Raw genomic sequence first — 8,441 nt, 5'->3', positions numbered from 1 at the left:
GAGACAGTCTCACTAAGAGTATTTTAGGGAACCAACGCTTCTTTGTCCATACTGGTACACCTCTTATTGAAGAGGGATATTTTTAGGCCTAGTTTGGTTGCTTTCATTAACAGTGTGTGTATTATAACCCACCATATGGGTTGTCAGTTTGGTTATATTCCATAATGTGTATGAGCCTGATTTTTGTTACCATGTTTGTCACAAGACTACCTGTAGATCTACAACTGAATGCCATATGCTATATTACAATCTTGCGGCTAACATCCATGAAAGCTAAATTATATCAGAGCAAAATGCGAATTAAATCCATGATAATGTTCACACTTTTAAGAAAAAGCATCTTAATTGTGCCATTAAGTAGTATTTGTTTGCTTAATCTGGAGAGATGCAGTCTCAAAATTCAAAAGTTATTGACTTACAAACTGGTAGTCACAATGCTGTGTCTTTAGTCTGTTCAGATTCCTTCCACAGTATCAGTTCAATGAGTACAATTTTCAATTCTATCATGTCAACGAATTGTATATATTAGGCCTCTAACCTGTCTGCCTGGTTGAAAATGATTGTCTATTGAGATGTTGCCTTGTAAAGAATTACAAGGGATGTGGTTTTAGAAAAATAGTCAGAAGGATGAAAAAAATAATTGCACCAAAGACCAACTCAGAATTATCACACAATCCATGTTCTGCAAAATACAGTGAAATACGTTTATTTACAGGTAATACTGGTATTTGACAGGTAATACTGGTATTTGACAGGTAATACTGGTATTTGACAGGTATACTGGTATATATTTCACATACATTTGTTGGACTCTTCTGTTTTACTTTATATAAGGCTGTATGTATGAAGGTGTTTTGGGAAAGGAAAATGTAGAATCGCATAAAACGTAATAGTATTGTTCTGTAACAAGTCTGGATTCCGTATATACTATATTCTCCACCTCCAATAGTCTCGTAGTTATGTTATTGTAGCTTTGTATCGATTTCCACTGTTTGTCTTGCCGGTCACGCTTGATGTATTGTGATGTCAGTGCGCTCTCGCCGAAGAACCAGTTTTCTGGCACCAAGGAGCCAAAAACGAAACACACGCCAGCCTGTGCCCGCCGTCACAGTGACTAAGCAATAACACACTGAGGGAGAGAGACTGTGGTGTCATGATCCCAAAGACCACCCACCATGACCCTATCAATCACTCATCCAAACCAATCAAATAGTGACAGCTTTGAAGGGCAACATGGTGCATGAAGCTATATACCAGTCAATGGTTGACAGTACATGTCAAACATGATATTGATGTAGCCCCTGCCTCCCTCCACTGCCCTGGTGTCCATACAGAGCAGAGAAGGGGAACCGGAGATCTCTCTCTCCTATGGAGGAATATCTCTCTCAGCAACCCCTCCCTTTACTTATATAGTCTGCACTGAAGTGTAACTCTGGATATACTTAGAAACATCGGTAAGCTATATTTTTAAGCACTTAGTCAAAAAGCAATAACTAATGAATTATGTATGTCACTGAAAATGTTGCATTTCTGTACATACATAACTTTACTGGTAAGCCTTTTGAGTTGTTTAGTTAGCCTCAGAGCCCTAAGATAAAGCCCATGTTTTCATTGGTAAAGCAGTGGTGTATCACTTTCAGACTTGGCTCAAATACATACCGTATGTCAAAAACATGAAAGTATTTTGATGTACACTTGATTTAGCTTGAAGTTTGCACTTGGGACTGTTTCATTGGCTCTTCTGTACCAGGCAAACTAAATCAAGTGCAGCTTAAGTATTTAACAGTATTTTACTTACATATTTGACCCAGGTCCAATCACTTTGACTGAAGAGTTTGTTTCAGTCATTGGCGATAAACAATATTAGTATTTCACAGTCCAGGAAAGGATGAATATTTACTGTTAGGGTTTTTACTGTTGTGTGTTTTTGTTTATTTTTTATAGACTGTCAGTTGCTTTAATTGTTTAACTGTTTTGTTCTTTACTGTAAAATGTAAAATTGGATATGTAAAAAAACATGTACATGTGGGAAAAATATTGTATAATAAAAGCTAGACGACAATGTTATTATTACTATTATCATTACTACTGCTATTATCAACATTATTACACATTATTCAACATTATTTTTGAACATTACATTCAATTTATTTCTATGAACCTGTTCAGGTTTGTATACTTCTAGATGGTATATGAATGTGAATTGTTAACAAGCTGTATAATACACAAAGCCTCCTGTCTGGTTCCCACTCTATCTGCCACAACTTTCCCTTCTAACACCCCCATTCTTTCCTCTCCCTCTGGTTGGGCTGCTAATGGGCAAAGAACCCTTCTCTCCAGATACGAGGTGTCATATTACTTCTACGCTATATCCCTTCTCCATCTATTGATCACTGGGCTTCAGATATCACCCTAGAGAAAATGGGAGAGAGAAATAGAGATTTTGATGGGCTTTGCCACTGTCCAGGGAGCACGTGGAGGGTCTATGTCATGTCAGACAGAGATGGAAGAGTTTTCTACACTGGTCATAAGGGACAGGACTCTCTATATCACTCTCTTTCTCTGCCCTCTCTTTATCGTTAATAATCCTGCATCCATCAGCCTGAGAGAGAGTGAAAAGGAAGGGGGAAGGGAGAGACATTGATAACTGATATTAGATAATAATATGACACTTGATTTCTATCTGTACACTGTGCTTTCTCTTGGCATTGCTCTGTGAGTGGAGGGCGTGAAGGGGAGAGAGACGAGGAGGGAAGGAAAGAGGGAGGGAAAGGGCGGAAATAGAAGCTGTCAGGTTAGCTGAGGTCTTTCTGACACACTTAGCTGGGCTGAGGAGTTCCCTGGTGGGAACAGCAGGTTCAGGGAATTAGAGTCGAGATGGATGAGTGTAGTGCAGGAGGATTCCACCCCTCCTCTCCTCCTCTGCCCGCCCCGGGACTCCCTCAGCTTCCCTCTTCTCTGACCACTCAGTGGTATTTCTTGGGTCAATGATACTGGCTTCAGTGTTGTTAAGACAAAGGTCCGTATTCACAAAAGCGAGACACTGATCTAGGATCAGTTTTGCCTTAGTTCATTATGAATAAGATGACATGGACAGAGAGGATCTTAGATCAGTACTCCTATTTTGAGACGCGTTGTGAATACAGCCCCTGAACAGTAACCAGTTGTAGAGAGTGTTAATTACTCATCCCTATGGTAATATTAAACCCTGCTGCTCATTCTATTATTCTCAGACCTCATTTTAATATAATTATTCCAGCACAGGGTGATCCCGCACCAAGGTACACCAAAGTAACATTGTACAATAATACTGACTCAATCTGTGTCTGGTTGTGGGACCCAAATAACTGATTAAACATTGAGTTTCCATAAAACAACATGAGAAATGATTATGCAAATACTTTTATTTCAGCAAACTAAATGATCATAATAATGATACCCATGCTATACTGTCGCCCACTATAACTGACATAGATATACAGTTTGGAGTATTGCATTGAGATATATCAATATGTTTTAATATACATTCTATCTAAATGCAGACTCTGTATAATTCGTAACTCAAAAAATTCCAAGTGCTTGATTAAAGGGGCAATCTGCAGTTCAAACAACAACAAAGCGAGCATCCAGCCACAGTTTTGGGTAAACAGCTTAGGGGTGAGACTGGATAAATAACCACTCTCAAATTCATAGACGGGACTAGATGCAAGAACTGACCATCCATGAGATCAAAATGATTTTTTAAACCATGTTTTGAAGCTACACAGTGTTTATTTGTTTATTACAACGTTAACAAACAATGGGGTCAAACAGTTGAGCTAAGTTATATTGCCATGAGGCATTTCTAAGTTATATTCTTCAAGAATCAATGGCTACATATTATTAATTTAAATGTCAAAACATTTATATAGCAATCACAGATTTCCCCTTTAAACTGAACTGTGCATATTTGCCTTAATAGCACAAATGTATGCAACACCAAAACATACATCAACGTTTTTTGTAAAACTTTCAATGTTAAAGTCAAATCTGTCTCACAAATTCTGACAATTACTAAATTACAAAGACAAGAAACTATAATCCCTCCTTTTGAACATTTCACACATCACAATGATCAAAGCATTATCCTACACCCCAACTTTCCGATTGTCCTTACATGACTTTCTATTGTCTCAGATGTAGGCCTACTTCTCCTCCTATCCCCCTTCTGCTCACAGAGTATGGTATATGTCAGCCTTCTTCAATGCTTCATACCCTCTCTCACTCTTTACTCCCTTCTGCCCCCAAAGTATGGTACAGATTCTCTCACTTTTCACCCCTCTTCACCCATCTCTCCTCCTGCTGCTGGAGTTGTGTTCAGGGTGTCGTACGCTCCCTCTCTCTCAGCTCTTCATACCGTCCGTCTCCTCCATCCTGAGGCTTCACTGTCCTCAGGGGCATGTCTTGGTAAACGGCGTCTAGCAGACAAACACAAAAAAATACATTTGAAATTAAAACCGTTTGAATTACAAACAATTTGTCATCTAAAGACTTACATGTCATTTAAACAAACACATGCACCCACACACACCCTAGCATTTTGGGGGCCCTAAGCGATATTTGGTTGGGGTGCCAAACCCACCTTGCGGCAAAACATTTTAGTGACCCCCTATTGATGGCGTAGAGAAGTTTTAATGTTCATTTCCTGCAATTCTACACATTTTGCAATGGGGAGTAGAGAAAATGTTGCAGTTTTAAAGCACATTTTTGCAATTCTACACATTTTGCCATGGGGTGGAGAGATCATTTAGAAACTTTATAACACATTTCATACAATTCTACTCATTTTGCCATGGGGCAGAGAGAAAAATGATGCAGTTTTCCAGCTAATTTCCTGCAATTCTACTACTTTTGACATGGGGTGAAGGTAAATTGTTGCAGTTTTATAGCAAATTTCCTGCAATTCTACACATATGCCATGTTAATGATATCTGAGTGAGAGTGACTAACAAAATCAATGTGGGCCCCCTGGAGGTCAGGACTCTGGGCACATGCCCTGCGTGCCAGGTTGGTATTCGGTCATGATTACTACAAGTTTAGAAAGCTGGCTATACTAACTTACCAAACTAAAAATCGTTAGCTGACATGGCTAATTGAGTGATTGTCCGTATCTAGGTTTCTATCCAATTGGCAACAGATTTTCATGAGAATATTCCAAAATCTGCATGAAGAAAATATGCGCATTTTCCCACCAGTGGTTTGTTTCCACCAACCGGACTTGTTGCGGATAAAAATCAGTGTTTGATGACATGGTGCACACAAAATGTACTTTTTCGCTTAAGTTTTCAAATACCAAATACAAATCTAAAGTTCAATGTGTTTCCATCGCATTTTCAAATCTACCTATAGTTTTGTCACAAAAACTGTTGTGTTAAATAGCAAATCTGCCTACTCAAGTCTTGGCAAGCACGCTCTAGACAACAGCTCGTAGATACAATGCAGGTAGACTGTGCGGGTAGGGTAGTGTACATGATGAGATTATTAAGAGCGAAAATATTTTTATTTGTCAAACGGCAGTTAAGCATCGATCATCATGTCACCAGAATAAGACCCACTTTCACCACCCTGTGAAGTTCATCATAAATTATTTAACCTGTAGCCTAATAAACTGCATGGTTTGCCGAGTCGTAGTGGGAGGACCACACACCATATATCAATGTGTGACTCCACGTCTACTTTGATATGATGGTTATTATATCAATATTTGCGCATTAAGGCATTTCCACCGCCATTTCTCGATAATTAATTTTACCGACACGTCGAACGAACAAATGATCTGTCGCCATTTATAAAATTGTACTGAAACTTCCTGTTTCCATCACAGCTATCGGGATTTTTTTATTCGGTATGACTTTACTCGCATATAAATTGTGGATGGAAACATTGTTTGTGATTGACATAACAAGAGAAAAATGTCTGATGCGGAAGAAATTTCGAAACTGCACCTTGTGTATTCTACTATCTGTCACGATCGTTGACACATGATGAAGCGGACCAAGGCGCAGCGTTGAAGGTGAACATATTATTTATTTAGAATGATCACACGATCAAAACAACAACGATAACGTGACGTCTACGGTATAACACAAACCAAATCAGAACAAGAGCCCACAAAGAATAGCTGAAAACAGCCTACCTAAGTATGGCTCCCAATCAGAGACAACGAGCAACAGCTGCCTCTGATTGGGAACCACCCTGACCAACATAGATCTATATGATCTAGAACAAAACCCAAAACATAGAAAACACAACATAGAAGCTACCCCGAGAAACTAAACATAGAAAATCCACACCCTGGCTCAACATTTCAGAGTCCCCAGAGCCAGGTGACACTATTCTAACTCTCAACAGTAAGTTCAAATCAAATCAAAGTTTATTGGTCGCATACACAGTTTAGAAGATAGATACTTTATTGTGGAAAAAATTACTTACTATGACTGTGATTGGTTGTCCCACCTAGCTATCTTAAGATGAATGCACTAACTGTAAGTCGCTCTGGATAAGAGCGTCTGCTAAATTATTATATGTAAAAATGTTATTGTGGTTGCAGCGAAATGCTTATAAGTTGAGACCCCGACTGAGTTCCTAAAAAATGTAAGTACTTATTTTTGTATGTATGTTTTCTGGGGGTTGGAGGCCCTAAGCGACCGCTTACATCGCTTATGCCTGGGGCCGGCCCTGACACACACACACACTGAGTGGCTGAGGAAATCAGTGGTAGGCTTACCTTAATCAGTCCTCCTCTTGCGACACATGACTATGGCTCTTGTGACCAGTACAGCCCCCAATACGATCACCGCCTTGATGACAGCTTTGCACACTCTTGGTATTCTCTCAACCAGCTTCAAGAGGTAGTCACCTGGAATGCATTTCAATTAACAGGTGTGCCTTGTTAAAAGTTAATTTGTGGATTTGCTTTCCTTCTTAATGCATTTTTGGCCAATCAGTTGTGTTGTGACAAGGTAGGGTTGGTATACAGAAGATAGCACTATTTGGTAAAAGACCAAGTCCATATTATGGCAAGAACAGCTCAAATAAGCAAAGAGAAACGACAGTCCATCATTACTTTAAGACATGAAGGTCAGTCATCCCGGAAAATTTAAAGAACTTTGAAAATTGCTTCAAGTGCAGTCACAAAACCATCAAGCGCTACGATGAAACTGGCTCTCATGAGGACCGCCACAAGAAAGGAAGACCCAGAGTTACCTCTGCTGCAGAGGATAAGTTCATTAGAGTTACCAGCCTCAGAAATTGCAGCCCAAATAAATGCTTCACAGAGTTCAAGTAACAGACACATCTCAACATCAGCTGTTCAGAAGAGACTGCATGAATCAGGCCTTCATGGTCAAATTGCTGCAAAGAAACCACTATTAAAGGACACCATTGAGAAGAAGACACTAGCTTGGGCCAGGAAACACGAGCAATGGACATTAGACTGGTGGAAATCTGTCCTTTGGTCTGATGACTCCAAATTTGAGATTTTTGGTTCCAACCGCCGGTTGAACGGATGATCCCTGCATGTGTGGTTCCCACCGTGAAGCATGTAGGAGGAGGTGTGATGGTGTGGGGGTGCTTTGCTGGTGACACTGTCTGTGATTTATTTAGAATTCAAGGCACACTTAACCAGCATGGCTACCACAGGATTCTGCTGCGATACGCCATCCCATCTGGTTTGTGCTTAGTGGGACTATCATTTGCTTTTCAACAGGACAATGACCCAACACCTCCAGGCTGTGTAAGGGCTATTTGACCAAGAAGGAGAGTGATGGAGTGCTGCATCAGATGACCAGGCCTCCACAATCACTCGACCTCAACCCAATTGAGATGGTTTGGGATGACCGCAGAGTGAAGGAAAAGCAGCCAACAAGTGCTCAGCATATGTGGGAACTCCTTCAAGACTGTTGGAAAAGCATTCCAGGTGAGGCTGGTTGAGAAAATGCCAAGAGTGTGCAACGCTGTCATCAAGGCAAAGGGTGGCTACTTTGAAGAATCTAAAATATAAAATATATTTTGATTTGTTTAACACTTTTTCGGTTACTACATGATTCCATATATGTTATTTCATAGTTTTGATGTTTTCACTATTAATCTACAATGTAAAAAATAGTAAAAATAAAGAAAAACCCTTGAATGAGTATGTGTGTCCAAACATTTGATAGATATATATATATATATATATATATATATATATATATATATATATATACAGTGCATCCGGAAAGTATTCAGACCCCTTGACTTTATCCACATTTTGTTACATTACAGCCTTATTCTAAAATGGATTAAATAAATGTTTTTCCTCATCAATCTACACACAAGATACCCCATAATGACAAAGCAAAAACAGGTTTAGAAATGTTTGCAAATGTATTTAAAATAAAAAACAGAAATACCTTATTTAC

This window comes from Coregonus lavaretus (assembly GCF_964263955.1).
Source record: "Coregonus lavaretus genome assembly, chromosome: 25".
NCBI classification, from domain to species: Eukaryota; Metazoa; Chordata; class Actinopteri; order Salmoniformes; family Salmonidae; genus Coregonus; species Coregonus lavaretus.
Note: the sequence above shows the minus strand (reverse complement) of the source record.